The following is a 26,067-nucleotide window of genomic DNA, read 5'->3' as shown; positions in this document are numbered from 1 at the left end:
TTTAAATGTTTCATTGAATATTTGAAATGTTATGTTCAAAATGACTGTTCAAAAACAGTCAAGTATTTTAGAGAAGAGTTCATACATGCTACCACCCTTCTTCATTCTGCTGTTTGAAAGTGCATGTAACACACCTCTGAACATGCTTCCAGGAACCCAACTTCTACAAGTCCCTTATACACCTTTTTCTGTGTGTGGCTGGCAGTTGTTCCAAAGTCTTTCTTTGCATCTGCAATGGACTTAACTCTATCACCACCCTTCAAGTGATTAATATGCCAAAATTAACACATTTCATCATATATAACCATCTCTCAGGTTCAGGAAAAAAGCAGAATTCTCATCTCAAAGAGAAAGTAGTTTTGTTTGCTGCTGTTGTTTTTTTTTTTAAACATAGTATTTAAGTAAATTGGTAATTTGGGTTGATTTGCCATCTGGAAAATTATTATCTCAACGCTCTACACAGTGCCCATTTCAATATACTGGGATTCAGACTGCTTGGTCCTGGGGGAGCAATCATGGGATCTTTTTCGTTTGTCTTGTACTTTGCCCAGCACAGAACCGTCTCCAGGTGAGGGCTTAGTAAATATTATTTAGTGATGGTTTTTGAGGAGGAAGGAAAAGAAAGAGAGAGAGAGAGAGAGAGAGAGAGAGAGAGAGATCCTTAAAAAGTCCTTTATTAGTATTTTTTCTGCAAACAAGAATAGACTAGTTACCTCCAAATTAAAAACCATCTACATTTTCCAAAATTGACACTATAAGACCCATCGCATTTTAGTTTCCTGAATGCTTTTAAATGCTTCATCTAAAGCTACAGACACAACAATGGGTAATGGTCCAAAGATGTTCCAAAAACTAAAGCCAAGTGGTAAAATACTGCCAAACTAGAGAGCAATTCAAGAAAATAAATAACTGTCCCCACTATAGCTAAGTGTCCCCCATGCCACTAAATACTTGTTGGGAAGCAGCAGGCACACTCTGAATATTCTTGGTTGTTTAGCATGAGTTTCCAGTTTCTCAAAAAACTGACAGCACTCAGGGAAATGTGAGTGTTAGGTTTGAATTTTAATATGATTATTTAAATGCTACACATCAAGTTTGCAGACCTGTTTGTTTTTAAATAAGGAGATTCTCGGAATACTTTAAGTAGTATGCAGACAAAAATGATAAAAAAAAAACTCACCTTTCTTATTATTCAAGAATATGAGCACTTTACACAATCTAATATCAAAAATACCAAACAAATATGAATGTGTGATGCTTTCGTTCTTAAAAGCTGAAAAGTGACCCAGCCCATGCTTCTGACACTATGGCTAGTTATTAGAATGAGGGTCATTTTAACACTAATAAAAATGTTTTTGCTTCCACTTCTGCATTTACAGATAGAACCCTTTGGGGACTGAAGTCAGTCAAGCTTATTCACTTCTGCTGCAACTTTAGGATGCATGCTCCAGCCAACTGGCGAATTTGTTTTTAGGTCAACACTTAAGCGGGACCCTCTGGGAGGTGGGTTCGATTATAGCCTATGATGCCTTAGTGTAATGAGTACTAGAATCTCAGTCTCTCTCCTTGTAAGAAGAGTTTTTCCAGCCTTCACTTTCAGGAGAAATTCTTTCTTGCCCATTCGAAAGATGTGTTTATTTATGTTAGGGGTTTCCGTTCCTAATGCCAGTTGATGTAGGAAGATTCTAGAAAGCTTACATTGTCAACCATTTCTTTCCCACAGGTGGCTACACTTCAGTAATTGCACATGGCCTTAGTGATGTAGTTTTTATAAAGTCCTTTGAGATCCAATCATAAAAAATAATTGTATTACTCTGCTAGCCATTCAAACCTCTGACTTCAACCTAAGGGGTTATAAATACAAGGTCCATGCCTGTAAGTAATGCCCTGCCCCCAGCACCACTGCAAGAAGGACAATTGTTCTTCCAACTACATTGTTGGCTGTAAACCCACTCAAAGGGCAATATTTTAAAATATCCCCATACCCCCTACAGGGCAGCTGCAAAGCGCGTCTTGGCTGCAAGCAGTACACTCTCCCCTGCCCTAAATGATGCAGCTCAGGCATTTTGCATCCATCACAAATGATCTCACCTGCTCAACCAACTTTCCAGCTCACCCCTTCCAAAGGGTGCCATGAAACACTGGATTTACAGTGTTCTGATGTGAATCAAAGGCTGAATTTTGGAATACAGACACAATTATTATTATTACTAAAATACATGGCAACACTCTGTTTCCAATTCTGTTAACACTACCTACAAATGAGAATTTAAAAGAGGTATGATTTTCCTCTTATTATGTTCTCTGGCAGGTAGTTCTTTCCTTCTTCTCATCCTCCTCTTCATAAGGATTGTTATTGCTTTAACTTGGTTTAATAAAATTACAACTTTGGGGAAAATGAAGAATTGCACTGGCTTAAAAGTGTTGGAGGCAATAAACCCATGGACTTCAATTAATTTCAAGTGTGGGATCAGTTTAAGGCCAACCAGCAGAAATTCTATTCTGTCCATGTAAAAATGAGGTTTCACCACATTTACTTTTTATAACCTATATAAAAGTCAAGTAAAAGTAATGAATATCTAAAAGCCATCTCAGTGGACTGGCAAAGACTATCTGTATTCTTGAAACTCATCTTACATATTTCTCTCTTTGCAACAAGGATCCCATGCCTGATCAAAGCTAAAATGTCAGACTACTGAGAGAACAGCCCAATTTCCAATCCATTTCACTGCCTAGAAATAGACCTCCTTCCAAGCCACTTTTGCATGGAAAAGCACTGGCAAAAGAAAGAAAAACTAAGAGATCATGTGGTTATAATTATTACCAGGCAAGGAATATTTCTGCAGCTCAGTGGTAAAGTAAAACTCTGTCGCTCTCTGCTCCCAATAGTGTCCATCGCAAAACAACTGCCTCATTAAATCTCTGCAGTAAGATTAATATGCCGTAGCTGCACTACATTTATAACTTGGTACTCTATAAAAAGCACATTTAATGGTAAGAGCCAGAGCCTAGATACAAAGTATTACTATAAAAACTTCTGGCAGCTAGTGCATAGTGCAGGCCCTAGTCCTTCTTGCAGGAGATATAAATGAGGTTTTTCCAGGTTAATTTCAAGCATGAAGCCCTACCTTAACAACAGAGTCTGTTTTTATGAGAGTGGCAGAAACACAAGATTCTGAGGATGATGTAAATATGAATGCAAGAAGATTACTTAACAACTAAGGTTGGCAAGAGATGAATGAACCCAAAATACTCCACTTATACACACACGCAAACTTAAAACTGGACCATTTCCTAACATTTTGTTCTCTGGTCATGGCCAGCTTTTCACCAAATTAAACAACCATGGCATGAATTATTCAATCTTAAATCAACCAACACAGTGCCAAGTGAGTTCAAGAAACCACCAAATAAAAATACCTACTGCTTTGAAGAAACAAGTATTGGTTTTATTGTGATGACCATGACCTCCTGGATCTTAATTACCTACAACTACAAAAAATAAAGATCGAAGAAAAAGTGGGCTTAATACCACATTTCCAGTGGAACTGTAAAGACAGAAAAAGGGTTCTGTTCTTTTATAAAGTAAGTAAAGATATCTTCTTTTAAAAATGTTTTTTAGTAAACCCTGTGTCTTATGTTTAGGAACTCTATGCTAGTTAAGTAAACAAATGATTTATACAAATGCATTCCATACTCAAACTCCCCCAAATCACTACAGTAATGACTAACAACGTAAGACCAACAACCTTCTTGTACCAAAAAATAATTAATTGTCTAATGTTGTATTTAAATTTCACATGTGTACAAGTAACCAAAGAGGTAGGTTTACTGACATATTTAGAAGCCCCATCCCTGAACAGAAAATCAAAGACTACCTGCATAAATTAAAATACTTCTTCCCTACACATGCATCAAATCATATTCACTGTTTCTCTTTATACTTTTTAAGAACAGAGGAAAAGTTACCTTCAGGCTATAAAGAGTTAACGAGAAACAGAAAGCCTTTCTAGTTTACAAAAAACGAAGGGCGGGATCATTATTTTGTGCTTTCTGGGCTCTAGATATGCATTCTAACTTGAAATCCCATAAGATGAAAACAGATTTAGGGAAAATAAATCGCACACTGTTATAAAATGGCAAGCAGGCTCTAATGAAGGATTGCAGCACTGCCAGACTGTGCAGCCGTCTGTCCCACACTTGCCTGCTGGTCTGCTGTCTCATTTTTTTCCCATACTGTCAACAAAAGGTAAACAAACAAACAAAACAAAACAAAAACAAAAGCAAACAGTGGGATGGTTAGTGATGAGCACCAAGGGCTGCAGCCTCATCTTAGAACACAGACATCATTCCAGGTAGAGACTTGGATATGCACCAACCAAAGAGTGCATGTAGTCAAGGTTAAGAAGATGCTTGTCTCACTTTCTCAGCAATGTTTATTTCCTAAACACTGTATTCTCTGAAAGTGATTACACTGTTTTATAGAAGGAAGGAAAGGAAAGCCTTTTTCATCTATTTGTTCATTCCTTTGTCTACAAAATCTTCTGAGACAGAATGAATTATCTCCACATTTACAAAAATCACACTGTTAAAGGTTAGAATTTCTGTGGTTTTCCTTGATTGTTCTACAGGTCCTATTGAGGTCCTTGAAGACTAAGAGAAATATCACAGATGCACTATTATCAAGGAGAAGATACCAAACATAAATTTATTACCACTCTCCATCTACAATGAAATTCCTTGCAGATGGATACGAATGAAAAGAAATTAGCCTTGGGAGAGGTTAAAAAAAAAAAAAAAAACAGACCCACATGCACACTTTGGAATCAAATTAAAAGTTTCTCCTCTTCCAATCAGAAAATTACACACAAATCTCTGTCTTCTACTTGGTCCCTCTTTATCATCAAGTTAAAAAAAAAAAAACCCAATAGAAGAAAGCAACTTCAGCACATCAACTTTCAAATTAAGAGAAGTTAGTAACACAGTCCTACTTTTAAGATCATGTAACTTCAAACTGAATCACTATGGCTGTCTTGTCACAACTTCAGCAAGCAAATATTTACTGGGCATCTATGAGGCATTAGACACTTGGTTAAGACCCTGGAGGTACAAAATCTAAGATGAACCTGGTCCCCAACCAAAGAGCTCTGCATTCTGCTCTAGTTTCCTAACTAGTTCATCCAAAGCAGGTTAGAGGTTTGGGGATACCTATGCTTCCAACCCTCAAGGTATCCAGGGATAACCTAGAGTGACTAGAAATTACAAATCTGTTTTTCCTGCCTTGTGTAACTTTGTTCATGTACCCAAGTTTGCCATTTGAAACTTATCATTCTTCTGCATATGTCATGATCAGGCCTGGCAAGCACTCTCATTCAGGGAGATAAGCAGATGAATAAATCAATGAGTACAGGAAAAGGGACAAGTGCTTGGGGTGGGGGGCATCTAGATCAGGGCAGGAATGTTTTACCCAATGCAGAACAGCTCTAAGTTTTGAAGGAAAGATGGAACTGAGGACAAACAGAACACAGTTCTCCAAACTTAGGAAACATGAGCAAAGCCACAAATGCATAAAGCAACATCAGGCTTTTAAGGAAGTGCAAGTACTTCTATGCCACTCAAATGAGGGGCACTGGATAGAGTACAAAGAAAGGGAGAAATACAGAGATCAGGCTGGAAAAGTGGCTAGATCTGGAAAGAACCACTGAGTGGAATGTTCACGTGCCAACCTCAGCCCTATGAGAAGTCTTCAAGGAACTCTAAGTAGGCAAGTGATTGATCTAGTTGACATTTTAGAATGATGCTCCATTGGTCATTGAGAGAATGAGATGACCAAGGGCCAGACCAGGAAGCCAGAAGACTACTACAGAACATAAGCCAGGAAAGAAGAAGAGGAGAAACTATGTCTGTGGCAAAAAGGAAATAATGGGTCTAAAAATCTCTATGGAAACAGGATCTAGACTGACTATGGGTAAAAGAAAGTGAACCTGTATCAGTATTTACCAGGCATAAGGTTTAGTGGAGAAATCCTAGAGATGAACTTGATGTATTGGTTTTAAAATAGGTATATTCATCCAGGCTAATGACTTACATTTCTAGCTACTCTCACACCCACGTTTTTTTCTTTTATTCATCTTCCTACTTGCCTAAATGGTGGCAAAAAAAAAAAAAAATGCCAAAGTTGGAGAAAATCTGGACAGAACTAACTCATCAACTAACATTTTAATCTAGTAAAAGAGCTTTGCACAGACCCCAAGAACATTGGTTGGGACTTAAGAGATCTTTAGTGAGTCTTCTTCTACCTCAGTTTTATTTCACACACATATGAGTCCAAAGAAAATAAATGTAAAATTTAACTGAAAACTAAAACAGATACTAATTCTAATATGTCTTTTGTATTTCATCTTTTAAAAATTATTCACCAAGATTTTAAGTAATTTAACATGAATTTACATGCAGTTCACAATTCTTTTGATAAGACCAAGTAATGATGGTAGACCACTACTTTCAATAATATAAAACCCTACCCAGAGGTACACACGTGCTCCTGCCATGATATAAGCCAGCTGAGGGGTGCCCTCCCCAGAGCCTCCTTTGCTGTTTAGAATTGCAGCCTCCAAATTGAGCCCAAATCAACCTCTTTTCTTAATAAAAAAGAAAGAGAAACAGAATAACATAGAGCACAAATAAATATTTTAAAATATTCATTTAAAGTGTATAAATAATCTTTTTAAAGAAGAAATATGATAAGAAACCACAAAGAATCAGGACAAACATACAAAAGAAGACTCAAATGGGTACACAAAGTCCAAATCTCTTTTTTTTATCACTAATAAAGAAAAAGTTGCCCTGCCAAAGTGTGTTATAGATAGTTTTACAGTGAACAGTGTTTTATTATATTATTTGTTGTCATGATTTTTGGATTTAGGTTATTTGGCATTAGCCTTTCCCCTTGTCAGACTTGACACTTTACTCCAACTACCTGATGCTTTCACCTTTAACAGTGACACACTGGAACTTCATAGTCTCTAACTTCCTGCAAAAAAAAAACAACTTTGATATTCCTTTGCTCTTTCTTAAACCAAGCCTCAAGACCCTTTCTTCCATGTACTATAAAGAAAAATATTACACACAAATATTTTTAATATCCAGGTATTCAAGTTCTAGATCTTTTACAGTGAAGTAATTTGAAAACTGTTAAAAAGTCACTTTGGAGGAAAACAAATTAGTTCAATAATGACCAAATATACTGAAAAATGCTTCCGAGGATAACCACAGTTATAAGTGAATCTCTTTGAAGCTAGGATTTAGACGTTTGGATGTTTGGGACAGTGTCTGGTTATTTCCTCTTTGCCAAATAAACCTAGAGGCTCTGTTATAATAGCAGAGTGAGGAAATGTTACTTCATCTAGCAAAGGAAATCTGGAGCAAGAAGTCTTTGTATTTGAGAGATCCATACTCCCTAATACTTCTTAATTCTTCAGCAAGCTTAGACACAGTGGATCAAATTGCAACAATATTTCTGAATGGAACATTTAAAAGTTAACTATCTCAACAATTACTGAAAGCCTAGCTTGGGAAGTGATTTTCTTTAACAAGAAACATTGGCAATTTAACAGTTCTTATACAATATAACAGAACTGATTCACACACATACACAAAAATCCAATATTATCATTCAATGATCTTTATTAGTAACTGCCTCTTTTAAAGAAGAAGAAGAAGAGGAGGAGGAGGAGGAGGAGGAAGAAGAAGTTGTTGTTGTTCCTCCTCCTCTTAATTGCAGTGATAAATCTGAAAGAGGGATAACTGGATTTGTCTAAAGATTGTCAAGTAAACACAACATTTGGGCATTTAATTTCCCACTATAGAATCATAACCTCCAGGAACATGAAAACTCTTTTTTCCCCCCTTCAGCAACTCCAAGTGGTTCTTTAATAAACTGTAGATCAAACTGCTATTAAAGTGGATAATTATTTGAAAACAAGTGGAAAAAAAAATATTTTTGTTTTTTTTCTTTTTGTTCCCAGCTAACATACAAATAGAAAGCCCACATTTGTAAGTGATCCTGTTTAGGAAGATAAGACCATAGTTTCTAAAGAGTTGCTTTGGTAATATGATGACTCAGCAAAAGAGAAAAAAGGAAAAAGGAAAATCCTATAAAGGTACATGTTTATACAATGAAAGATCATAGCAAAAAGTGAGACTGTGATTTATGACTTATGAGCTATTACAAGCTACAAGAAAATTTATGTATAATTGAAAAAAAAAGAAATCCATTTTGTCTTCTTCTAGTTAGACTAATAAATTTTAAAATATATACAACCCTGAAAGTCTAAGGTTCCTTCAGCCTTACACAAAACAAGAAAAGCCACACGCCCAAAAATAAACTATAAAAATGGATTATTATTGATTTAGTACCATTTCTGTAACACTTTCTTTAAGGAATTTGAAACAAAGGAAAATATAAACATCATTTCTTAACTTTTTAACTGCACTTTTCATTTCCTGGAACCAAAAAAAAAAAAAATCCTTAAGTTTCCATATGAGTTTAATTTTTTTCTTTAGTCTTAACAATCTCTCCAAAATCTACATTTTAAAAATGCACTTTTTCCTACAGAATGACAACCTTGCCAAATGTGCATTCAATCTGCATGTATCTGCAGACAAGTAATAAAGACACCAGTGCTATTAGCATAATCAATACACAATTTACAGAGCTACCCAGACAGAACTGAGAATGAGCGTGTATGCCATTATCTCAGTAACTATAAATTAATAGTGGTTTGTGGAAATATGTTCCCACTCAGATTGTCTCAATCTTGACTTGTCAACATAATGTGACCATGTATTAAATATTTTATAGTACATATTCTATATGTAAACATATTTTTAAATGGTGATTTATGATCAGATAATCAAATATATACAAAGTAAAATCAACTATATCAATCATGTACAGAGGAGAATGGCTGATAAATAAATATCCATATTTATTTGTTTTGCCCTGGGTTTGATCCCCAGCACTGCAAAAGAAAGAAAGAAAGAAAGGGGGAAAAAAGTGAACCAAAAGAGCCAGGGCTTATCTGATTTTCTTAAAATAATAATAAAGTAATTAATTGGTCAATCCTGCTACTGTGGCAATTTTTTAAAATCCAACTCTTGTGAAACTTTATATTGGGGGGGGGGGAGGGACAAGCTGTCTCTGAAATACCATGTATAAAACCTCAGAAGTCCAGTGATTTTTTTTTTTTTCCAGGAATGGTAGGGTCAATGTCCCACCAGTCCTTGGAACAAATCCCCAACAGGTGTGTCCACCTCTCACAACCATGAAAAACTAAAATACTGTATCCAAAAGTGGCATATTTCCAATAAAAGAAAACAGACATGCCTTCAGGGTGGTAGAATGCCTTCATCTGCCAGTGAGAATATGAACTTGTTTTCCTGTAGATGTTTCACACCATGTATTTAAAACAGTCAATGTGGCATTCCCAAAGCGGGACACACGTCTATAGTTCTGCAGGCCCAACCACTACTCAGTTTTTCCTATAACCCAAGCTAGTGGACTCCACCCTAGCAAGTCTCCTGACATTTGAGTAAGAGAATCAAAAGGAAGACCTCTGAATGGCTCCCAACCTTTGCAAGGAGATTTTTCTGCTGAGATGTCACCAACCACAGAGAAAATGGTCTTGCATCTCTCTGCACCTTTCCCCTCTACCACAAAAATATCTCCCAGATCAGTTCCCAGAACCATTCGATTTCTTTCTTTTTTTTTTTTTAATGAAAAGCCAAAGCCTTTAATTATACAATTAGGGATCTGTCCAGTTTTCACTGCTTTCAAGGCTCTCTCAGGTATAAGCGACTAATATCAAATCAATTTTTTTTTCTTGCAGAAGCAACTTTCCCTTGGGGTGGGGGCATGTTGAAAAATGATAAAAAATCAGATCTAAATACCTAAACAAAAGGGAACACCAGAGGAGAGACTGGGAGGCCAAAGGATTATTTCTAACTCTTGCTTTTGTTGATCACTGGCCCTGCCTGCTTCTATTTGAAAGTTGTGGAATGAAAGACTGCTCACTTTCAAGTAAACAAGTCTACAATCTTCTTTGTCTTCAAACATGCTAAGAGGATGAGCCCAATGTCCGTGTCTCAGTTCCCTCCCCCCACCCAAATAAAATAAGGACTATGATAACTGCCACAGAATTGATTCATTTAAGGCCAAATAAAAACACAGCGTATTTGGAAACAAACAGGTGGGCAAATGCAAAGTATGTGCCATAAATAGTGAACTTGACTCTCCTCCAACTCTATTATCACCTTTCATTGTACAGGATGGTTATTAAGAATTAAATACAAAAGTTCACACAATTCCCCTTAGGTTTTCTCCCAAAAGGGAAATATTTTCTTCTCCACACTAAGAGGCTAAGCATCACAAAACTGTGTGCCTCCCTCACCCCCCCGACCCCACCCCCTACCAAGGACTTTACGGAAGAGAACAGAAGAGGGAAAGACATGTACACTGCTCCTGCTGCCCAAGAATTCATCCATAATAAAAAAAGATTCCCAGACAGGAAATGAGCCAGAAATGTGTTAGGTATCTTACATCAGTTGCCTAACACAAGAATCCTGTGAGGCAAATTCTTGCCACTTTACTGGTGAGAAAACTGAGGCTTACTAAAGGTTCTATAGTATACAGGATTCAACGGCAGGACCATAAGGCTCAGGGGCCCTCACACTTACTCATTGTGACATGTTGACAGAACCAAAAGCCTGAGACACTGACATGTAAAACTAGAGTAGGGAAGGTAGCTCTCACAGGCAGCAGGCCTATGTTTTTCATCTTTCAAGAGTCTGAGAGGAGTGAAAAGCAGCATTTCCTTCCATAGCCTAGACAGTACACAATCATGGAAGACAAATCACAGAGTTATAAACAGAAAGACTGAGATTCTCCTCCCTGATCTGTCATAAAGTCACAGCATGACTTGGAACAAGACATTTAAGCCCTTGGGGTTTTGCAAATGATGGAGCAGGTCATCTCCCTGCCCCAGAGACCCATGATGGGTTGCCTCTCTCCTGCACTACAAGGCTCTGCACCTGGGTGTGCCCCTTGGCTCTTTCCTGATGGACATCCATCCCCAGCCACAGCCGACCTTTTAGGAAACTAAACTACCACCGGAGCCCAGTGCCCTTTTTAAAGTGTTTTCTAGAATGTCTATTAAACGATCCCAAAGTGGAATTTCCTCTGTCACTTGCCATCATTTGAGGATATTCCACTCATTAAAAGTGGCCTCTCACAATCCTCTTGGCTCTCCCCACTCTGATTTTCATTACTATTTCTCTCACTTCATTTAGCATTAAGGTTGAAGGAAAAAGGATAAATGGATATTTGAAAGTCATCTGATTGGATATATTAGGGCTTTAGACTTTGTCTGTATAGAAAGTCAACTTTATGACAGTTATCATTTAGTTAAAATAAAAAGAGAAAGATAGTGTCTACAAAGAGTATCATCGGACAAATGAGTGCCGAGGTCAACCAGCGGGCACTGGCAGGCTAAGTCTCTAAAGCCGGAAGGGACAGCCAGAGTCAAATGATCTGGGAGTGGGGACTGGGTGATTTCATGGCCTAAAAGGAGAGAGAAGAACTAGCCTTTGAAGGATCAGGGGAAGGTAAGGAGAGATAAATAAAGCAAATGGAAGAGTTCAGTCTTACCGCAGAAGGAATGGAGAAGAAATTAAGAGAGAAAAAAATTTCCAGCAACCTGTCCCCAAATAAGGTTTTAAATAAAAGGAAAGCAGTAGCTAGACACAGCCAGACACGGATGGGTGATTAAAAGCCCGTCAGCAGACACATTTCTACATCTTTCTTCCACTTTCACACTCTGAACCCACAGGTGCTTCTAGACCACACAGAATCCTTCTCCCAATCCTAGAAGAAAATGCTTCTAGACAATCTTACTGAAAACTGTGATGCAAAAAAAATCATCTCCCTATTTGACTAAATCCTTTGTAAACCCAAGCTCAGATTTACCTTTTATTTTAAGGATTATTAATAAATCTACTATGATTAAACCTTTGTAATGATATGTGAATGATTTGTCTCTAGTCCCTCTCTCAAGAACAATTAGACTACCTCTGTCAATTAGCATTGGGTCTTTTGCAAAAAACCAAAGAGAAACCAACTTTACTTACCAAAAAGATGGCAGAGGCTCTAAGATTAATTAGCTTCACTTTCTGCTTCCTTTATCTTTTAATTGGAATTTCTACAGGAGTTCTTTTCAGAATTCTCTCTACATTTGGCAAAGTGAGGTTGGAACTTGGACTCGACTGCTGCCTTGGCCAGTGTGAAAGTTCTAGCATGGCAAACTGAACCTTGAAGGGACTTACACCACCACCCCCATGCCCACGCCTGTAGACATGCCTCAGAAAGGGTTCAAACACTCTTTAAGTCATAGCGGAAAGGAACTTTCTAGAATAAAAGAGAGTTGCATACCAGATGTACACGAAATCAAAAAGACCTTTAAGAGTCAGAATAAAATTCATTTGCTAGACACTTCATATCTATCAGATCCCTGCTAAGAGCTTATATGAATTGACTCATATTTTCACAACAACTCTATGAATTAGGTAGTATTATTACCTTCATTTATAGACAGCAAATTTCAAGTATAAGGTGATTAAGTAAGTAGCCCAATGACAACCAGATCAGAATTTCAACTATGCTCTTAACCATAACACACTATTTTCCCAGTGTACTAAATGTTTCTTAAGCACCTACTATATTTTCATAAATATGCTAAGGAACTAAGGACATAGGTGTGGGAATGAGGAGACAAAGCCCTGAAGCCACTGTAATGGGGGATATCCACAGAACTAAAAGAAGGATTGGAAATATGCTTATGGGACACAAAATCTACTATTTAAAAGGAGAGCACTGGAAAAAGTGGAAATAAAAATTTTAAACATCTATATGGTAAAAGAAAAATAATTACCACCCACAAAATCAAATGACAAACCATTTGCAACATATAAATCAGACAAAGGATTAATTTTTCTTAAGAATATGAGCTTTTCTTTCAAATCAAAAGATAAAAGAGTCAAGGAAATAAAAAGGCAATTCACAGAACAATACATATAAACAGTTTATAAACATTTGAAAAGAGCTCAATCTACCTCATAATTACAGAAATGCTCATTAAAATGTCAATGAAATACCAGTGTGTTTGTTTTTTCCCAAGTCCCATTAGTAAAGATAAAGTATGTAAGCACAGGCAATCTCACCCTGCTGCTAACAGCAGTGTGCTTGGTCCTACCTTTGTGGAGGGAAGACTGTCAGCATCAAAATTTTAAACACTTTACCTTTAACCAATAATTCCTTTTTAGGAATCTCCCTCATATATATAAAATCATACATGTCAGTAGGAATTCATTCATGTCCATAGGAATTCATGTATCCTCACTGAAGCAACACTTATAAATGGTAAAGTACACCAACAAATAACTAAATAGAAACATCCTGAGGGCCACCAGTGCAGGGGAATGCTGAGTAATGAGAGGCCACCACACAGTGGATGGCGTACAGCTGTGAGAATAAAGGGGAAAGGTCCTGCTCTGGAAGAGGGGGTTCCGATATGGAAGAGTTGCTAGGAACATATTGCTATGCTTTGGATATGGTTTGTCCCCAGGTTCATATGCTGGAAGCTTGGTCACAGGTATGGCAGTGCTGAGGTGATGTGACCTTTAAGAGATGAGGCCTACTGAAAGGTAATTAGGTCATCCCACCCACTAAATCACCCTCAAAGGAATCCACCAGAAGGATGCTCTCTGGAAGGAGCAGATTGTTTTAAAGTAAGGCTCCCCCATGCTGCAGCTCCTTCTGCACACAGCCAATTCCCTTTCCGTTTCTCTGCCATGTTGTAGTGCAGCCAAGGGGCCCTTGATGGACACCAACTCTATGATGTTTGGACCCTCCAGTTACCAGAATTGTGAGCCAAATAAATCTCTTTATAAGTTGTCATAGTGCTAGGTATTTTGTTATAGCAAGGGTGAGTAAACTAATACATATATTTAGGGAGGAAGATAACATAGATAACTCCCACTTTTATATGAAGAAAAAGGATAGCCACAAATATGCCTTGCCCATCTAAGAATAGACCTGGAAGCTGCCTGAATATGCTACCACTGGCTATACTCATCCTGTCTAAATAATGACTGTGAAGCAGATATTAAAAAAATAGTTGGAAAGAGCAACATACTATTCGCCTTTCCGGGATATCACTAACCCGGCTTGGAGAACAGTGTGAATGAATGGTACAGGCCAGATTTCTATATATAATCATTGGTTATTTTTTTCCCTTTCTAATATTAGCTCTAGTAGAGACAACAGAAAATGCATAGGAAATATGAGTTGAAAAGTGAAAAATAAGTATTTGTAAAAAGATTGCTATTTTTAGAAATTTCCAGTTTCTCTACCTAAGCTTTTAATTAGAGAATATACTACTGGATTGATAATGCACTGTCATATTTTACTCTTTACATAAGTCCTTTATGTAGACACTGTGCTAAGAACTTTCAAAAGATCTTAAGAAGAAACATATTACAGGACAGGTATATATTTCCCTATATACCTATTTGTGATAAAATAGAATAGTTGTTAAGTTGGCTTATGATACCAAAATGAGTGAGTTTGTTTCATATAGAGACATTATAAGAATTAAACCCAGATTTTTGGAAGAACAAATAGGTCTAAGTAATGCAAACTCGATGGAAGAGTTTTCAGGAAATTTACAGAGAATGGGAAAACCAGGCCCACAAATAAAAGATGGCCAGACCCTGTACATAAGTTAGCCATATGTGAAAGGGATACCACTAATACAAATGGAAAGTCCACTATTACTGTAAAACTAAGTACAAGCTGGAGTTAACATATTGAAGGACCCAACAAATCATCCAACATGTTTTCATGGACTGTTGACTTCATGAGCAACTGGGTCTGACTTCTCTCTTACAGTTTCCCATGCACCTGATGCTCAGTTTAAAAAAAAAAAAAAAAAAACAATGCTGATGCTTAGTAAAAATTCCTGTAGAATGTATGACCACATTCAATATTTTTTATTTGAAAACATAAAACTTCAGGTTTACCTTGCAAGTGCTTCCTGTAGCTCTTTCCCCTGACCTCACTGATATCTCTGTTAAATGTTCCCATTAATACTCAGTGCTGCACCTTCACAAGATTGGAAATCACTAGCATCTTGTATGTAATGTGTTTCCACTACGAGATGGTAACCAGGATGTAGACCATATCTGTCTCCTTCATAGCTTCCCCAACTCCTAGCACTCCTGGACTAGTGAAGGATGGATGTGAGGCAAACATCTGTTAAGTAAACATATGACTCCATTGCTGCATCTGTTTGTGTGTTTACCATCTACATTTTAGCCTGTGGGGATTCAAAGAAAAGAAACACAGAACTATGCTCTCAAAGGGTCCATAGACAAATCAGCAAACCACCTTATTGCCATGGTTTCTGTGACTCTGAGGTACAGAAGGGATAATAGAGAGAAGGGTCATTTTAACTAAGAATCAGAATAAGCCTCTCAGAAGATGTGGAAAGAGGCTTAAAAGATGAAAACAATATTCAAGTCTTTATTATTACACAAAACTGACCTGAGAAACCACAACTAAGCCTAAAAGAGTTTTGGTGAGAAGCTATGTACATCATTAAAGGTTAGGGACCTATTACTATATGAAAATAATACCAGCATTTGGACAAATCGATGGACATGAATTGAAAATGACTAGTCAACCTAAGTCAAAGTAAATTACAATGCCATCCTTAAAGAAACACACTTAGTTTTTGGCTCAAATGTTTGCACTGCTGCAGGCTCAAACTCATCCCACTGCAAAAACGCACCTGAGACCCAAGTAAATAGAACCTCCTACATACACACACACACACACACACACACACACACACAATTTCTAGTCCAAAGCAGGTACTGCTGCTAAGGCTGCTCCCAGGGAGACATGAAAATCCCCAATGAGTTAAATTTGTCACTGGTCCAGGGCTCTCATTTAGAAGTTTCAAACAGCTATGTGGAAACTTCAAGTCTTAAATAGAGCAAAATTCCTTTAAAGGCCCCTAGATTGGTCCCAAATATAATACATGTGTTCTTCTATATTAGCTCCCTAAATGGGGAGATCCTAATAAAAACTTTTGGAAATTAAGACCACCTGACCCATTTTTGGAGATTCTGGCCAATCTTTGACTTTGTTCTCTCCGCTACATCTCAAATAAGAACATAATTTAAAAGTGTGTTTGTCCCATTAATATGAATTACTAATCAGTTTACAAGAATCACAATTTCTTAATATGAAAATTATAGGATGTTGGAGCTAGAAGGGAACTCAGAAGTCATCTGAGTCTTCATTTTACTGGCAAGAAATGGTGTGATTTTATCTCCATGGAAGTTTACTGTAAGTCAGGCACCTGGATAAGCACTCTTCTAGCCTGGGGACACAGGGTCAGAGACAAAGCTAAGAAACCACCCCAGAGTCCTGCCAGCCCATCACACTCACAATGAGGTTTTAAATATGCAAATCAGTAAGTATAAAAAAACAGTTACATGTAACAGGAGCTATAAAGTGGTGTTATTATCTTGTAATGGTTTTATTTTGAAGATTAAAAATTAGATATAATGATGCAATACTTATGTAAATGACCTATACGATGTTGGAGGAGGCAAAAGGGATTTCATGCTGATCACCTTTTTCTTCAGTAAGTTACACTCCACTATCACCATTCACCCCAACATGCACATTTTAGAACATGAGGACCACAAGGATACCCAATATCATTATTCCTAAATTGTCTTACACTTATGATCCATGATTTCATAAAATTTATCTCAAAGCATTCATCTGTCTCTCAGGGGAAATACAATCAAACCTGTCCACTATGGACTTTTCAGTACCAACTTGCTGCCTTCAATAGTATTCTGTGCCTGTATATTTAATGGGATAAATTCCTAGCAACTTGTTTCACATCAATTTTACAAATAGTAGAGATTCCTAACAGAAGTCTAGTTTTGCTGGTTTCGAATATCAGCATCATACACATTCTCCAAGAATCTCTAATTATTATATAGGATGTCATTCGTTCTTTAAAAGTTTTTTTAAAAATTAATCAGTTTCACTAGTGAACAGTCAACTTTCAAGAATGCTATCCAGAACTTTTAGGAGGGACAAAAGATATGGTAGTATCAATAACCTAAGTCCAAAGGAGTTGTAAATAAGTGTTCTATATGTTGTACTTAGTAGTCTCAATATAAGTGGATGTGTTAGATTATAAGAGAAAACAAAGCTCACCATTCTTAAAAAGTGTAGCTCATCAAACTTTTGATGCCAAAAACACTTTTGAAACTTGTTTTATCGAACTGCTTCAACTGACCCAACTCACAGAAAAAGTTAATACCATATGCATCTATCTCCTTTTCCATAATTACATAACTTCCTTCCAGCAATTAAAAAGCAATGCAAAGTATTTAAATACCTCATCCAGGTTTCTAGATTATAAACTTCAAAACATCAAGACATATGCTTGTTTCATTGACAAGTGAATCTTCAGAACTTAGCATAGTGCCTGGAAATAAATACTAAAAGCACTTGGGTGGGGTGGAGGAGATACACAAACAAAACTTGTTAAACAATAAATGAGCCCCCTCATATTGTAGAGAGGAAATCTGAATCCTAGAGAACAGAGGGTATGGCTTGCCCAAAAGTGCATGCAGGAAATCAGACCTCACCCCTCTGCTTCATCCACTCTGTAGCCCACTCCCTACTGACCTTAATATCCAACTTACAACACTTAGGACTCCAGTTGTTTTTATTCTCAATCCTCTCAGATGCATTCCCTTGAGTTTATAGTTTTTCTTTCCCCTTGCCTCATGTCTGAAAAACTTTGCATATTATACACTGACAGCCCCAAACAGGTACTTCAGACTCCTTACAGCAACTGATGATTACAGTACTCAACTAACTCATGAAGGCACCATCTTCCATCAATAGTTTTTCCAGCTTACTTAGCACTTGGTAGAAAAGTGTTTGTCGGTATTTTACTGCCTTTTGCCTTTTTCTAAGGTACAAAAATAAGTAAATGAAACACTGATACTAGTGATAACAAGCATGTTTCTAAGAAACAAAACAACTGGGACAAGCTAAATAATTAGGAATGTTTAGAATGATATTTTGTCTCATTGAGGGCCTTGTTGGACCTAATCTGATTCTATTGTGAAGGAAAAGAATATTAAATAACATGTGGAAAAGCTGGAAATTGTTTCTTAAACTCAATACACAGTTTAAAACATTGCAATGTTTTTTAGAGCAGTCACAGAAACCCCTGTAATACAGCAATTTGTAGTTCACTTTATGGATGCTTCCCCTCGTCACAATTTTTCACAAATGTATTATGTATTAATGCATGGGACTCTCCATAATCAATGAGAATTTTGTCCCTGTCAGGTGAATAAATTTCCATCTTGAAATATTGCTCATGAACTCTGTTGAGATAAGAAATTTTGGGAAAAGTCAATAATAATAAAGAAAAGGTAATAAAAATAGTAAAATCATGATACTCAATGATACAGTGAATTTAATTTCTATAGGAAATTATTATCCTTATAATGATACCAATTTTTACTGGGAAAAAAACACAATTTTTTCCTTAAGAAGTGGCTAATACATATGGATTTGCTAAACAAAATGTATTTCACATATAATATTAGTGTGTGTGTGTGTGTGTGTGTATATGTGTGTGTGTGTGTGTATATATATGTATATGTACATATATATATACATAGTGTGTTGTGATAACTAAGAGATTGAAACCTTTTGGTTTCACATTTATAAAAAATTATCATAATCAAAATATAATTCCAACAACTGCACTATTATGAAAATACACATTTTGAATGTCAATCACTTTACTGAGCTTGGGAGAGTTACACTCATGCATGAAGTAGTGTATGCTTTCCAAACCAAATCATCTTCATTTAAAATAATAAGATTTAAAATGCACCCACGCACAACATGCATACACATGCAAATGACAGACTTACATGCACACATTTCTTTTCTTTTCAGGATATTTTAAAGTACTTAAATCTATCCAATGAGATTAAAGAATATGATATCTAAAAATAATCATTTAAAAATATATGTATTCATTTTTTAATTTATCTTCTAAGAACAGCAAGTTCCTAGATAGTCATATTTGAATCTGACTATTTTTAAATGACCAAATTATAAACCTGCTATCAGATATCTAGAGTAGAAATGCTAACGGTGGTGTGTGCTGCCATAATAATGATACCCCCAAGATCAGTCCAATGCTTGTAGCTGTGACAGGGTCCCCAGGCAGCCAGATAACTGCTGCTTGATCATTATCCCTGCTAAAACTGAAGCTACTGAAGTTTTAAAGAATTCGTATCTTACTGAATTTCTTTCATCTCTAATAATTACTAAACTGGCATAATTACTTGTACTAGAGTTGGAATGTGATGCATGCTAAAAGCCCAAGCTGCCTAAAATTACAGTTTTTTTTTTTTAAAACCATGATTCTACTTAGTTTTCAAAGATTTATCTTGTGTCAGGCTTTTATGCCAAGAGTTGCATAATTATTTAAACCATTTAAAAGCTTTCCTTACACTATTTGATTAATACTATAACAGAGCTATTTAAATTTACTAATGTTAACTTTAATGTTTAAGTTTTAATTGCTTTGTAATAACATTGTTGCAGAACATATTTTAAATCAGACAAGTACACTTTCATTACTTTCATTACAACAAACAAGGTATATGCAATCCTGGCCAATGTACCATGTAATCCCCAAACAAAAAACAAAAACAACCAAAAAAAAAGGAGCATATTTCAGATTTAATTGAAATGGGATTAGAAAGTTGCATGCATCCCTCCCTGCCTGCCCTTGCCGCCCCCCACTCCACACACACCCTGAAGAACTAACTTTAACCTTTGACAGCACGCCAGGAATCAATGGAGAAAAAAAATAAATACATCTGGGAAAATACTTAGCTAGAGGTTTGATTTAGAATATCTGCCTTTGTATCAAAATCTCAATTCAAAAGCATTCTTTAACATATTACTTAATGATAACACTTACATTTTTAACAAGCCATAAGGCTGCTAAAATAAGCTGTATATGTTGCAAGTCTTAAAATCATTTTCTCTCTTAAAAGTAACTGAAAAAAAACTGAACATGTCATCCATTTAAATCCAGCCATAAAGAATGTATTCTATGGCAAAAGAATTAATGACATTATGCCAGCAATGTGAATTTTGTCAGATGGATTAATAAGGTATAACAATAGGAAAAAGAGACCTTTCATAAAATTCTTAATTGATCTTGGTAGACTTGCTTTTTTCTACTATCAAAACCTTTCTCCTTATTGCATGCTCTTACATCAAAATGAAAATTCAAGCAAGTATACTTAATAATACATTTCAACTTATGTCAACAAGTACTTCACTAGAATTTATCAGACCAGCCAAGACTCACAAACTTCCTTTAAAAATAAAGGACAGGGGTTACAAATGTTCCTATAAGATGAAAAGCAACATTCTACAAATCTGCTACAAGACTTGCACTGGTCCAAATAAGCAAGTAAAAAGAACTAAGTATAATTACTGGAAGCAAAAAGTTGAAAATTTCTGTCAGCACTATTAGACATCACTGCTGTCAATAAGAATAACTACAATGGATTTTAAGGGATATGGGAATACTCTGGCAAAAGAAAAAAGAGAAATTATTAACAGCTTGCTTCATAAAAAGCTGCTAATCTCAAATCCCTTTGTAATTTCATTTTTACATGTATGCTTTTATGTTCAATATCCTATTTTTTGCCCTTTTTTGGCTGGAGGAATAAAAGCCAACAATCCACCCATGCATCAAACAGATGTTTTTGTTTTTAAGGCCAAGTGGAATCTTATGAATTTTTGTGCCCTCCCTTTAAGAAGATGCTGCCAGAAGTGCTGAAATCGTGAAACGGGTGTTTTGGAAAAGACTCACTGGACCATCAGTTCTGGAACTTTGACTAGCACTCATGGGATTCTTGCCAACTGTAATTGCTGTTTTTGTTTATTTCGGATTGTCTACTGATTGGACTATAATCAATTTAATGACTTCAACATCTAGTCAGTATAATTTAGAGGTGGTAGAGGGAAGAAATTGTCATTGGTTGATAGATGAATAGAAGCACAACTGCAATTGTCGGAAGGGGGTATGAATACTTCTGCAGTGTTTCCAAAAATCGGGCTTTTTAACATCCATATCTAAAGGTAAAAGCATAGATTTCTGTGTGCCACACAATTAGTATTTGGTCTGCAGAATTATGAAAAAGGAACGTTGATCTATCTGTCTAGTGTGAATGTGTATATATCATGTATCTAACCATCTATCTTATTTAAAAAAAAAAAAAAAACTTACCTTAGGTTAAAATCTAGTTATTAAAATGGGAGTCATGTTCGGCCTATCAAAAAAATAATTTTCAGGAAAAAGTCATCCTGTAACTTTTTAATTAAAAGCAAAATAATACACTGTCTTTAGGTGATTGCCTTCTCGAATAAAGTTTTTTTCTTACTATGGCATCATTTCCAAAACCATAATTGAAATCTCTAGTGGGGAGATTGTTGTTTTTTTAAGAAATAAAACACATGGAATGTAAGGGAAAACACTGGGGGGGTTATACTTCACCTCTCCACATATACATATATATATGTATATATACATATATATATACACACACACACATATATATATACACACACATATATGTACATATGTATATTTATACAAAATACGTACATACACATATATACACACTTTGAAAAGGAGAAAAAAGTGTTTAAATAAGAACTGGTGGATTTAATGTTTCTATTAAATTTTGAGGCCAATACAAGTTCCCTGTGGTGACTTTTTAAACACCTACAATTTTCAGAGCTTTTCCACTAGAGAATACAGCCTACTAGATAGGGTTTCTGACTTTCAAAAGGTTTAGAACTTAAAATCCACTGCCTTTGCATTCAAATTCAATACATTTCTTTAAATTGTGAACTGTTTTTGCCACTTCATTATATTTTTAAATAAATTACTTCTCCTTAAAATAAAAGCTTTATAAGTACAAAAGATGGTAAATGGGGAAAAAGGTCAATCAAAAGTGTGATAACTTCAAAATGTGCCAAGTTACAAAGGGTTAGCTACTCTGACAGCCAAGTTAAACAAGGCACTTTGGGGGCTCCTTTCTCCCTAGTTTCCACCATTCCTCTCTACAGGTCCCTGCTAAGGGCTTATGAACACCTGAGGGTCCAGATACTCTAATTGTGTCTTGTGTTTAACTTGGCCATTTGAATGACTAACTGCTCCCCTTTCTCCTTCCCAGCTTTATAACTTGGCTCTTACTGAATATATCACACCTTTATTTTGAGGACCACTTTTTCCTTCTTACAGTACTTTTTGGAGTAAATTTAAAAAAAAAAAATTGTTATCAGGTAAAATTGCTGGGATACTTCCATCCGAGAAGCACCACAAGAAGTAGAATAAAGAGCCAGCAAGAAAAATAGAAATAGGTCACAATTGACCAATTTGATACAACTGATTTGCTGCCTCTAAAAATAAGCTGACAGTAGAACTATTTCCGTCGTCAGGTAATCTACTCAAATACCATTGTCTACTCTCAAGAATTGAGACAAATATCCAAATAATACAAATGGGGTAGAAAGTGAGGGAACTCATTTAATTGTTTGACTATCCATGCCTCTGAATACTGTCTATACTTCTTTTTCCCATTAAACAAAAGGAGTTATTCCGAAGATTCAAAGCATAATAATGGAATAAGTTTCTTGACTTGATACATGGGCTGATGGGATACTGATGCTAGGAATTTGAGTGGCAGGAGGGATAAGGGAGCTCCATGTTTCAAAATAATTTTCACAGCTTTCACAAATAGACAGATGAATGCTTTTGGTATTTAACAGTTTTAATATACTTTAAAGGAAGTAGGCAGCCCAAAAAGAGCACACTGCCCAGCAGCCAGAAATATGGACCCATTCTAAGGACATGAGCTGTTAGGACAATCACTAAAGTTTGCTTCAAACAATATCCCTGCATAATTTTTAAAGAGACATAATTATTCATTCAAAGTACTAGAGTTATGAAAACTCACAAATTCATCCATTAGTGGAAATTTCGTGGTAGTTCACAATTTTAAGCACTTGATTAGAAATAAAAACTCCAAACTTAGATGTTATTTTGTTTTAATGTTTTTATCTGCCTTATGTAAACCACTCTCCTGGGATACAAGTTTCAAATTATATCAAAAGTGACAGCCCTATCAGAAATATCTTTTAAACATGTTTGTTTAAAAAAAATAGTATGCATGTAAGAAACTAGTTGGAAATTGAATGCAGAACCCATGTTTTAGTTAGAAGGGCACACTGTATTTCATGGTTTCCAATGCCTTCTCAAGTTAGTTATAAAGTAATTCACATGGCTTTGATGCACTGCCACTCATCTCATAAAATCAGAAATTTTAATCTCTTAATTGCAAAACTCCTGGTCAGTTCAGATTCTGAAATCAGAACTGCCTTTCCATACCTGCTGACAAAAAAAGTGTTGCTCAATGCTTATTATTACTAATGCCAGAATATGTGTCATAATTACTCCTCCCTAGCTTTTCTAGGATACAGCTGTGTTCTGAACAATATGATGGGCAGAATCCACATACAGAGAACACTCCTAAAACACATTTCGAGAAAAATGGAGATCCTTCCAAGAAGACGCCAGGAAATCAAAAGACTGAAGAAAGGGTTAGGTATTTAACAAGCGACATCCAGAATGCCATTCTACCTCTTCACAATCACTACTAGTACCACAATTGCTCATTTGACATAGCTCATCCAAGTATGTATTTTTCCAGGCAAATGCATACCCTGAAGAAAAACAAACCGCCTCAGCTCTTCAGTGAGGACTGTACTATTTTTATTCCTGTCTTCAGCTTCTCACCCCCAAAGCTCAGCCAGCCCACCTGAGGCCATCCCCTCTTCTGGGAGTCATCCAAGCTGCTGATGGGGAGAACACCACTGTGTTCTGAGCCCACATAGAAAAGGGAAGCTAAATCTTTGTTTTTAATGTAAATATTTTATTTACGGCTTGGCAATTGAAACACAGATGCTGGGTCTTCTTCGTGGAAAAGATATCTGGATAATTTTGCACCATGGCAATAAAACAAAAGAATAAAACACCTTCTTAATTCATTTTCACTTGGTATTTTTTGCTTATTAAACTAAGAACTGCACAAATTCCAGACCCAGGTATTGTGCGGTTCGACTTATCCAAGAGTGTCCAGCAAATACAGCCAACTGATGGCTTCACTTAACTGTCCATAACATCCTATATGCATGAGAAAAAATTCTCTCCGGGAAGTACGGAGCACACATGCAATCACTATCAACAGAACTTTCACTGTGGATTCATTCCAAAGGCAGGTGAATCAAACGCTCAGAAACTGCGGAGGAGCAAAACTACTAAGTGTGCAAACTTTAATAAACTTTTTTTTTTAATTAAAAAAGCTTCCCAAATTCTTGCACGAAGTTTCAGACGCCTTCTGCAGCCCTTTAAACTGGGCTGAAACTAAGCGCTGTCCTATTCAACTCGGAAAGTTCTTGTTTCCAAGTGACTAGGAAGAGGTTTGTCCTAGTACTTCACTCTACGTTACTTTTAAGGAAGCAAAGACTCCCGGCAAGTTCCCCCGGAGCGCGCGTTGTCCACGGTTACCCTGACACCCGCACACGCCCGTGGCGTTCATTTGTTCACCATCGACATACTTGCATCTTTCAGGGCCTGGGTCTAGGTTTTCCCAGAAAATGCGTGACCCACGTGAATGTAAATTAGCCCAAAAGCTGTGTCAAGACGTAGGTCAACGATTCCCCTCGTTTTCAAATTCAAACTTCTACACTTCAGGGGGAAAAAAAAAAAAAAAAAAAAAAAAAAAGCTAGCGTTCCAATCTGCGAGGCCCTCCCCCACCCGTCCCTTCCCAGGAAAAGAAAGGGCTTTGTGTGTGCGGTGAAGGCTCCGTTAATCGAGTTCATAAATACACATCGGCCAGGGGCCGGGTAGCGTGGGGAGCCGGACTCCGCTCACCCCCTCCCCCGAGCCGTCAACGGGGCCGCGAGACCGGGTGGCAGGAACCGGGCCACGGGCAGCGGAGGAGGAAGAAGATGCTGCGCCGCCGGGGACCAGAGGGCGGGGCCGGGCCGCGCGGACCTCGGCGGGACCCTACGGGCCCCGGTGGGCGCACAAGCCGCCCTTTGTCCTCCGCCTCCAGGGTCGCAGGGGCCTCGTCCGCCTCCAGCTGTCGCTCCTTTGGCCTCGCCCTCATTCCCTGCCCTGGCTGCCCGCACCTCCTCCAGTCCTCGCGCGCCGCCCGTTTGCCCTCCCGGTTCTCGGCCTGGGAGCGCTGGACCTCCAACCTCCCCGCGGCCGCCCTCCCCCGATTTTCCCGGGAGGAGGCTGGGGAAGGTGGAGGAGGAGGAGGAGGAGGAGGCCGCCACGTGACTCTCCTCGCCACATTCCACCACAGCCACCAGGATCAATAACTTAAGTGCCTCCCGCTGCCCACCCCAGACAGCTAGTGCACCCCCAAAATCCTACGCAAACATGCCCACAAACTTCCCTCTCCAACGGGGACAACGGGGAGTTGGAAACCTTCAACGACAGGCACAAGACTAAAAAGGGCAGCGAGTAGAAACGAAGGGCCGTCAACTTTCTTAGTATAGCCAAGAGGGGTACTGCCGGGCCGAGCCGGGGTCCAGTTGCCAGAGTCCGCCGGCCCGGGTTTGTTTACACCGGCTGCGCGCAGAGAAGAGCCCGAGCGAGCGGGTCGCGAGCGGCGAGGAGGCAGCAGCCGTTTTGTCCTCGCCCTGGTGAGACCGGGACTCTGGGCCACGTTTCTAATGATCAGGGGCTGCACTCCCCCCTACAATGTGACTTTTTTCTTCTTCC

General features: G+C 37.5%; 1 protein-coding gene across 3 annotated transcripts in view; it reads right to left on the bottom strand.

The window, feature by feature from the left end:
• The window catches only part of Znf521 (zinc finger protein 521), a 271,525-nt gene that overhangs the window by 243,748 nt on the left and 1,710 nt on the right, over window positions 1-26,067 (bottom strand). The window lies entirely within an intron of this gene.

This window comes from Callospermophilus lateralis, chromosome 17 (genome assembly GCF_048772815.1).
Source record: "Callospermophilus lateralis isolate mCalLat2 chromosome 17, mCalLat2.hap1, whole genome shotgun sequence".
Classification (NCBI taxonomy): domain Eukaryota; kingdom Metazoa; phylum Chordata; class Mammalia; order Rodentia; family Sciuridae; genus Callospermophilus; species Callospermophilus lateralis.
The sequence above is the reverse complement of the archived record's forward strand: the minus strand, read 5'-3'. Positions and strand labels throughout refer to the sequence as shown.